Source organism: Sceloporus occidentalis, unplaced genomic scaffold (assembly GCF_023333645.1).
Source record: "Sceloporus occidentalis isolate IW3139 unplaced genomic scaffold, rSceOcc1.0.p SCAF_3, whole genome shotgun sequence".
In the NCBI taxonomy this organism is placed as follows: Eukaryota; Metazoa; Chordata; class Lepidosauria; order Squamata; family Phrynosomatidae; genus Sceloporus; species Sceloporus occidentalis.
In genome coordinates this window covers 102,282,739-102,293,225 of record NW_028316983.1, presented here as the reverse complement: position 1 = coordinate 102,293,225, position 10,487 = coordinate 102,282,739, and positions in this window count along the sequence as shown.

Genomic DNA, 10,487 nt, shown 5'->3' with positions numbered 1-10,487 from the left:
GTTTGGACATGGCATGCATGTGACATCATCGACACATACGCCATGTGGTCGGCACTGCATGAAGATGACACCGCCCATATGTTCTAGGGTTCCGGAGTATGCAGTTGCTGCATGGTCCGGAACCCTAGAATTGGCCCCAGGCTGCTGCAATCCGGCGGTCTGTACTGGGCCTTTGTTAACTGAGATATGCCTGTATGTTGGAAGACTTTTGGACTCTCCCTCCCCTTTTCTCATTCAAACTAACCATGTGATCTAGGTCACTCCTCCTTTGGGACTAACAGACATTCTCTGAAAATATTTTCAAGTGAGCTGCTATGTTTCCATCTTCTTGTTCTCTTAACTTTCTTTGGAAAGATAGTGAGATAAATATTTCTTTTACCTGAACTATTCACTATCTAGATTAGGATATAGCTTCTGTGTAAATATAGATTAATGCTAAACTTTTCCCCTGTAAACTACAAGCTACATTTTTGTTGTTTTTTGGAGTCAGTCTCAGTTCTTAGGAAAGCATAGTTAGACAAGAGCACATTTCTGCTACTCTGCTGATTTAAAGCTAGACCCTAACAGGCTTGGCTTTGATATTTTGATATTTAATTTTTTTTTGTTTCCTTGCAAAGGCTGAAGCCATAGGAAACTTCAGGCCCCATACAGACAGGTCAAAATAAAGCTGCTTTGGGTCACTTTGGAGGTATGCTGTTTAAATAATACATGCATACTAAGAGTCCGGAAGCTGCGCCAAAGCTACGATCCAGAGCGTACCTTTGGTGCAGCTTCCGGACCCTTACTACGCATGCATCATTTAAACAGCATATCTCCAAAGTGACCCAAAGCAGCTTTAGTTTGGCCTGTCTGTATGGGGCCTCAATTTCCCTACACTGTCTAATGTATATAATTCATTGTGGTTACACAAGTACATAAGGGGTCCACTGAATTTGTGAAGATTTACACTATTTTTTGTTATTATTTATACTGTCAAACTATAGAATGCCTTCATTGATTTATTCCTGACTTTTCCAGTTTGTTGGTTATCAGTTTTCCATCAGGTCTTACAAAGTCTTCACTCTTGGTTTTAGTACACAGGGCAGCACACCAACTAAAAATTTCTCTGGATTGAAATTGCTTAATAATTTGTATTTAGGGTATTTTGGAGAAATAATGAGGGCCAAGATCCTACATCATGTTTGCAAGCAGGTAAACATAGGTATGAATGACAGAAGGAATCAACCCCTAAATCCCACCTTAAACTCCAGGGAATTGCTCTGTGAAATGGAGGTGTATGGTGCAGTTGTGTGGGGTGCTTCAGAATGGCATGGCCAGCTCCTCTTCCATCCTGGGAAGCGGCTCGCTGTGCCATCCTGAAGTGTCCCACCTGACATGCCATGGACCTCCATCACATGGAATGGCTCCTTGAAGGTGGGATTCAGGGGTGTTTGTGATTGTGGCAATAGTGCTGTGATTGAGAATACATTGCATAGGTAAATGAAGTGCAGTTATGGATCTGTAACTCTAGGATATGAACCTATATGTTAAATGCAGAATGCCAACTAACAATTGTCTTTTACACAGAACACAAACCTGATTTCTATCTGTCTTCATAATGCATATTAACAAATGAAAAGCTGATAGAATATTCTGTCTCCTCTTCCCTTTGCCACACTATACTTCAAGGGAACAGTCTGCCTTTTTAACTACCCTTTTAAGTTTAACTAGATTGTTTTGGTCCCATCACTACCAGCAGCCTTTGTTACGTTTTCAAAATGCAACCTTAATTTCTTCCCTCCCACTATTTTATATCTGTATCTATATTTCAGTGAAGGACAGCACAGTTCTTAACTGAGATCTCAAGATTCCATGCAAAAATAGAAATGTAGTCAGCCCTCCATATCCATGGATTCAACTATCCACAGCTTGAAAATATTTTTAAAAATATAAATTCCAAACATTCTAAACTGTGATTTTGCCATTTTTAATAAGGACATAATTTTACTGTGCCATTGTATTTAATGGGACTTGAACAACCACAGATTTTGGTATCTGCAGGGGATCCTGGAATCAAACCCCAGTGGATACCAAGGGGCCACTGTATCCTTATAAAAATTAAGTACCTGTATTTCTATCCATGTGGCTAACCACACTGCAAACAAACCCAGGAGAAAGATAAGTGTTTTTTTTTTTTCCTGATTCTGTCTCTGCATTGAAAGACTTCATTCTCTTCTGCTTGTAAGAGCATGGGAGAAGGTCATAAAAGCATTTATTTTGCTAAACAGATTTTCCGAGCTTGGCAAAATAGATGCTTTTATGAGCAAGCTCCATCGATCTAAGTGTGGGGGGACATTCTCAGAGCTTGGAAACTTAAGTTTTAAAAAGTAATTTGTAGTCTACCTTGTTTATGATGTCATCAGTATTTTTAGTGTTAATATAATATTAACAATTATATTACATTACAGCATAATTAGTAATTCGTTGCATTTCTCATTCCTTTTTGATGGCTTTTATATTGGTTCTTTTTTGTGGGGAGAATCCATTGAACAAAAGAAGGAGGCAAAAATCTCCTCAAAATGCCCTTTTAAAACATATTTCTCCTAAAAGTAACTTGAAAAAAGAATGACCACACTTATTACATGAGAGAGCATGTGTTAGTTTGAACAAAGAACATAATTATGTAGTGTGTTACTGATAGTCAATTTGCAGTTGTTGTAGATGATTTACTGTAGATTATTAGAAATCATCAACTTAATTGTTATTTTACAATTGTAACTTAATATATTTTCAGTTGTATGTATTTTTAAAATCATTTCGTGAGATACTTTTTTCCTCCTAGTACAGGAAAAAGGAGCAGTATTAAGCAAATAAATACTACTAAGCTCTGAATTTCCAATGTCGTTGTGAATACAATATCTGTTTTTTCCTCCTAGAACTTAATGGAACAAGAGACCAGCCCTTTACTTGGTGTAATCTCATACACTTTATTAGCTGGACCTCTAGTTGTGATCTCTTTGCAAGTACATTTCTCCCTGAAAACAGAAATAATTTTGGGAGTATAATTTGGGCTCAAGAAAAATGATTTTGCTTTTCACAAAGGATGGTCATTAGGATGTTGCTGTGACCAATCTATAGCACTGAATGGTATTCGCTTGCAGCAATTATTCTTTGTTTCACATAGAGATGGTGGAGGAGGGGTGGGATGGGGGGAAACAGAGTCCCAAACCCCTGTAGCATACATCTGATTTTTTTTAAATGCCACACATTCCTAGTTGTATGATTTTGAATTGGTCTTTGAGATTACCAGGATAAAGCTAGGGCTTTGAAAGTAGAGCAGCTTCTCTTGGGGTTTAGTGACTTAACAGCATGTACCCTATCATAACCTACAGGTTCTTCCTTCCCTTCATTACTGAAAGACAGCTCTGGAGCACAGAGGCATCAGGTATTCAAACATTTATGTAACATCGGAGATAAAATGTCAGTAGCAATATAAACAGTTGACTTGCAGCCTACATCATAAATCCTTGGGCACACAAGAAAGGAGCCAGCAAGAGCTGGAATTCCTGACAGCTTCGGGTAACCGTACTTTCTTCAGATATCCACTGAATAGCTGTAAGCTGGGCAGGACTTTACCTCATGCATTAAATTACCTGCGGCTGAGGCAATTAGAAAATCCAAACAATTAGTAAGATATCACATGCCTCCCATGTTACTGTAAACTGACAAAAAGCTCTTCCTAAGTGCCATGTGCCCTGGATTTAAGGAAACGCTGCCCTCTTGTGCAGGAAAATGAAGCAACTGCAAGGTTTTTCTTTCCAGATATCCTATTTTTCACCAACAAATATACTTGAGAGGCTCATCCCTGAGGATATATGTTCACAGGAGCAGTGGGATAGTCAGAGATGGGGAGAAACCCTTTCTTTCTGTTTCCTGTGATCTAAGGGACTATATTGTGCATACTATTTAACTCTGCACTGAAATCTGGGATTTATGTCTCTTCTTATTTACAGCAAATCCTAACAGTGGCATGAACAACTCTACAAAGGTTGTACCATAATGATGATGTAATTCTCAGATGCAAATAGTGAAAAGCTCACAGGCAGAGCACATACTTCGGCTGAAATCTTTGGCACAGCATAGTTCTACATGTAGAACTACACTATGGGTGTATCCATTCTACACTACATGGACTCATTGGTGAGAATGATTAATCATCTGTCTAGAGTCACTGGGGTCCTCTGGAGATCTCAGCAAATGTTGCCATCATTCTGTGTCTGGCTACAGGGACACAGCCAACTGTTTTTCCAATACCCCCAGTTCCCACCAGCCACAGAATGTTGCAGCAGGACTGCAGTGGCTCAAAAGTACTTCAGGGCAATGACATTTGGAGGGTGTAACAGAATATCAACATCATCATCAGCAACAAGAACAACAAATAGATCTTCAGGCATAAGTTTGACACTCACCTGTACAATCAACTCTTTGTATCTATGGGGGTTCAGGCTTAGATCCTTGCATGAAGTGCAAAACCTACAGAACCTCAAGAATCATGCCACCATTCTTCCCAATGGTGGCACAATGAGTGCATGACTGCATTGGTGTGGCCGCATGCATGCGTCACCACTGGGGAAAATGGGCTGGAGCCATCTGTGGATGCTCCAATTCATGGATGGTAAGCCCATGGAAAAATCAAACTGTATATGCCACTAACAAGATGCTAGCCTTTGCCTGTACAGTCTATGGCAGATCCTTGCAGGGCTGGAAGGGACCCTGGTCCATACTGTGCACTGCCTACTTAGGAGCTTATTGTTGGGATATAGCAACTTCTCATGCCAACCAGGATGTAAATGCACATCTATGGTAGTTTTATTGCTTACTAACAGACCCCTCCTCATTTCTTGTTTACTAAGAGCTCACCTCACCTTTTGTCCCAGAGAGAATAGCCATTCCTTCCTCTCTCCTTTGTTCTTTTCTGGAGAACATGCCTTTGCTTCCATGCTAACGGAAGCATGTAGTCTTATTTTCTACCTCATCTTCTTTGCAATATGAAGCTAGACCTGTGTATTTCTTCATACACATGATTCTGAAAGTAAACTTGTTTATTTTCACTCTAACCAAGTGACTTTGTTTTGGGAACACATGGAGCTGGGAGATAAAGTGGACCTAGTTTTTCCCCTCATCTATATTCCACTGTGTTTGCTCTGCTGGTGAGATTAAACAATTTCCCCTGCTTTCCTGAGTTTCTAATGAATCTCGAGAAAGATAAACACTTATTGCATTTTTAAATAAGCCGACTTACCCCTTCTGTTTTAAAGTTGAATGCAGGATGCAGCCAGGTATTATCACACAGAAAATCCCGCCGATGCCACCGGATCTTCCCAGCTTTGAAAATTGGCTTTCTGAGTGTGGCTTCTAGCTGGGTTTTAAGTGGGATGCAGCCAGGAGGTGGCATTGGTGGCAATTTCTGTGTGATAATATCCGGTTGCATCCTGCATTTGACTTTAAAACGGAAGAGGTAAGTTGGCTTATTGAAAAATGCAATAAGCCCCATAGTTAGGCAGTCTCCTGGTCCAACCCCTCCCCAATATACTTTACAAGGCAGTAGCCACACTGAAAGACAGTGGTCTGTTCAGCTGGTTGTTGAGCACAGGAGGATGACATTTCCTTCTCTCTCCCACCAGTAAGAGAGGATGTGAAAACCCAAAGCAGGACTCATGTCACAATTCCTTGTTGAAACCTCACTTGCTGGCAGGAGCAGGCTGGAAACGTCATCGAGAGCTGAACAGACCTTCCTCACTCACTCACTCAGTGCAGCTGCTGTCAGGTAAAGTAGGTTTGGTAGGGTATTTACAACTGTGCCAATAGAGTCATGATTGTGACTACATAGGGTTACTGAATACAGAACAGTTATGGACCTGTAACTCTAGATTACAAATTTGTAACTGCAATATAGAATGTCAGCCCCATCTGAAAGTCAGAAGGTCTGCTGCCATCCAGTCTTAGGATGGAATATGGCCTTGTTTAAGGCAGTTTTCTGAGATAATTAAAATGGATTTTGTTCCTTCTGTTTTGATAGGGTTGGACTGAAATGAATTTAGTCATACTTGTGGTCCAATTAAAACCATGACTAATTAGTCCAACTGATTTTAGAGGGACTAGTTAGCTAGATCCAACAAACAGCACTGTTATGGTTATAATTACACCAGCAAATAATGTCTGCAGCCATTCTTTTTCTTAGTGATTAAGCTGGTGAATGGTAAATGGGAAACTGCTTGGAAGCTATTCAAGATTTGCTGTGGTTGGGATGTACAGTGGTGTTGAGAGTCTCCAGCAGTTCAGCACCTTTATTTTATGTATGTATGTATGTATGTATTTATATCCCGGACTTCAGCCCTAACGGCTCTCAGGATGGCTTACGATTATTATTTTTAATCTGACAGTTCCCTGCCCTCAGGATTACAATCTAAAAGACACGAAACAAAAGGAGAAGGGAATGGTGGAGGGAAAGGGGTTGAGGTCCAGTGGTTCTTCTCTCCCTCTGAGGCCTGGACCAAGGCAGATGGATTGGAGGGAGGCTCTTCCTTCTTCCAGGCTAGTCCTGATGGAGCTGGACTGGCCTGGTGAACTCCCTCTCAAGCCGGCGGATGGCAGTTATGGAGGGTAGAGTCTCCTTCCTTCAGGCTAGTCCTGATGGAGCTGGACCTGCCTGGTGACCTCCCTCTCAGGCCGGCAGATGGCAGTTATGGAGGGCGGAGTCTCCTTCCTTCAAGCTAGTCCTGATGGAGCTGGACCTGCCTGGTGAACTCCCTCTTAGGCCGGCGGATGGCAGTTATGGAGGGCAGAGTCTCCTTCCTTCAGGTTAGTCCTGATGGAGCTGGACCAGCCTGGTGAACTCCCTCTCAGGCCGGCGGATGGCAGTTATGGAGGGTGGAGTCTCCTTCCTCTCAGGCTGGCCCTGATGGAGCTGAACCTGCCTGGCGAACTCCCTCTCAGGCTGGTGGATACTTTACTGAACTGTTTAACAACTTGTTGAGTAGCCAACATGAAGGCCAGTAATTCAGTTGTCCAGAGCAGAAGCAAAAAGGATGCAAAGCCCATGGTGACCGCAGAATAACAGGTGCTGTGGCCTCCAAAAGCATTTCCCCCCAGCTTTAGGCGAGTTGGAAAGGGTTGTGTTTTCGTTTTTCTAGGAAGGGTTTTGTTTTTCCACTAGCTGTAACAATCTTAAACTCTATCAGAATGTAGTATAAATAGAGTAAGATGTAACTTCTTTCCAAGTGTATGCATATGGCAGTTCATTTACTTCATTAAATCAGAATTTAAGGTGCTGGTTATAACATTTAAAGCCCTATACAGTTTGAGCCCAGGCTACATGAAATACTGTATTTCTCTACAGAGCAGTGATTCCCAAACTTTGGTCTTCCAGGTGTTTTGGACTTCAACTCTTACCAGCCCCGACCAGCTTAGCCAACAATCAGGAATTCTGGGAGCAGATGTTGAAACATCAGGAGGGCCAGAGTTTAGGAATCAGTGCTGTAGAGCCTGTGTTGGAAGAGCTTCTCTTATTTATTTCAAGGATTTCTCTTGATCCCACCACCATCATAGGCATGCTTGGTGAGGACATGGATAAAAGGCTGGTGGCTGCTCCCAGTATGTGGAACTCCCTTCCTCAAGAGGTCCAGTTGGCCCCCTCCCTGCTATCTTTCCACTAGCAGATAAAGACCTTTTTATTTTGGCAGGCCTTTTCTTTTGAGCATGTTGCAGCATATGGAGCTTTTAACACACATGTGGGTGGATGTGTCATGCTTGCATTTAACTGTATCCTAAGTGTATTTTTTCCGCCTGGTTTTAAGTACAGTGGTACCCCGGGATACGAATGCGCCGCCTTACGAAATTTCCGGGTTACGAAAAAAATCTACTTAAAAAAACTGTTCCGCGTTACGAAAGTTTTTTCGGGTTACGAAAAAACTTTTGGTGCTTTTCGGCGCTATTTTGCACCAAATCGCGGCTTTTCCCCATTAGCGCCTATGGCTTTTCGGCTTGCGAAAGCCTTTCGGGTTACGAAAGCGGCGGCGGAACGAATTATTTTCGTAACCCGGGGTACCACTGTAGTTTTTTTTTAAGATAATTGTGATTTTGCTGTTTTTGTTTTTTACGTTTGTATTGATTTTTTTTGTAAAGTTGTAACTTTTAAAGGCAAATAGAAAATTATTTAATTAATTAATCTATAAGTAAATAAATAACTTTCTCATGTTTTGTAGAGCAGATGTGTATTCTGTCTTTCACAAAAGATAATCCCTTTATATGAAGGACTGTCACAGAAAGATTGTGCCTTTGAACCCCTGTGTTTGAAGGGCTGACCTGTCCAAGCCTGATTTAAAGGTAAGGAAACCTACAAAGGAAAAGAAAACAAAGGTCCATGTCCCAAATACCATGAGGTATCCACCACTTAACACCTCCACTGGTAGAAACTCATGTCACCTGGGGACCTTTAAAACTAGCCAATTATAGCATTGCAATTCTATTTTAACTGGGATGGGGTCTTTAGACCTCTGAGGTTGAGATCCTTTCTAGTGCCCCCCTACATTAGAAACCCCAAGATTCCACAGGATATTGCTATTAACCCCTATAGCACTATAGGTCCACTTTAACTGCTGTGTGGAATCCTGGGCTTGTAATTTGGGGACACATTAGAAGAGATGGCTGGCTTGCCATATGGTGAGACGTACAGCATTTCTATCTAAATCTTAGTAATTATTTCTACATCTGCACCTATACCTATAAACTGGCATGTGTGAGTGACTTGTGTCCTCCTTTGTCCTCTTCGATGGGGCCAGTCCTCTTTCTTGGAGGGGATACCCTAATTCCTTGTCCTCTCCTACTGTGGCATGGTATGTATGAAGTGGCAAGCAAATGGACAGCAGCCACAGTGGCAAGGGGGCATTCAGAGTGGCTCATGGGGACAGCATCACATTCAAATACGTCACCACCACCACACACACACACACCTGCCCCAAAAATAGAAAAGTGGCTTTGAAGGTCTAAATAGGGCTAGCGACAAGAAATATAACTCATTTGTGCTTCCTCTTTGTTTGTTGTTCAGCATCCAAAGCTTTGGAAAGTCCTTTGCCATTTGAAAATAAGCAGGCAAACCCGCACTTGCAGAATAAATTTTGGAGCATGTCTTTTCACTGTCTCCTTCTGTTTCTAGTTTCTGCTTCTATCTGAAAAAGGAAGCGTTAATTGCGAACAGGGCACCGATCTTGGACAAACTTGGCACAGAGACTGAGACTAAACAAGCTTTTTCTTTCTTTCCTTTTGTTGTGTTCCTTTATGAGGTTGTTAAATGACTGTATTCTCACTTCCAGTGGTCACTGGTGCTGCAGTCGACTTTCTTTCTCATGGGAACACTTAATAGAAGGCAGCCAATGAAGGCATGGGGAAATGTAATGATAAAATACACAGTTCTGGGGGTTTTGTTTTTTGTTTTGAAGGAAAAAAAGCCTTCAGAAGCATTGAGATAATAACTTGGGCTTGCAGGGAAAGCAGAATGCAAGCTTGTCAGATATTTTGAAATCTGATCAGGGCTTACCCATGAGGACAAAGGCGTTTAGAATGAGCTATATTCTATTATGTTAATGAAATGGTTAATTCTATTGCCATAGCAACAAAGAACAGCCATGATAAAAAAAAGCTAAAGGTCTCCACATAATGCCTGAGACAAGGTCTCTCTAGTTCTAGGCTGATTTTAGTAGCTGCAATAGAAGCGATATGCATTTTCAATATCATCTTAAGCTTTAGTATCAAAACCCTCTCGCTTAATCCAATAAATAGACCAGGAGCATAAAGTAGCATATATGTTTGCACATTTACAACTTGACAAAAGAGGTTTAGCACTACACAATCTTAGCAAAGGATCTCGAGCAACGATGGAGAGGGCAGGCAGGGATTGTTGAGCAAGAGCAAATCTGAAAAGAAAATATTGCAGTGCGGGGATAGCTGTCAAACGTATGTTAACCCTATTAAATGTCCAAAAACAGACAAGAGCTTGAGAGGGAATTACATCTGGAATGGAAGAGATTGTCTCTGATTCTTTTTGTTACTTTGTCTTCGCTAGTGGTCTTGAAACCACTGGGAGAGGGTTTGGGGATGGGGAAAGGAGGGGTGGACAAAGAAGGATGATCAGAGAAGGAAAGCGGGGGGGGGGGGGCGCATGTAGACTGGATTTTGAGGCTGAGCCTTGGCTTAAAATATAGGAGCAATGTCCTGTGAAAGACTTTTGCTACTAAAACAATGAACTCAGGAGGGCAGAAATCTTGGTAGCCCTGCCTTCCCATACTCTTAACTCTTGTTCTATAGGCGACATTTCTGGAGCTGTTTTCCAATGCTCCAAAGGCTGAATGGAGTAAGAAGGGAAAAAGAAACCCCATCACACTGGTGCTGCAAAGGCCTCTTCATTGTTGAACTAAAAACATATGATTGGAGTACTAGTATTCTTATGAACA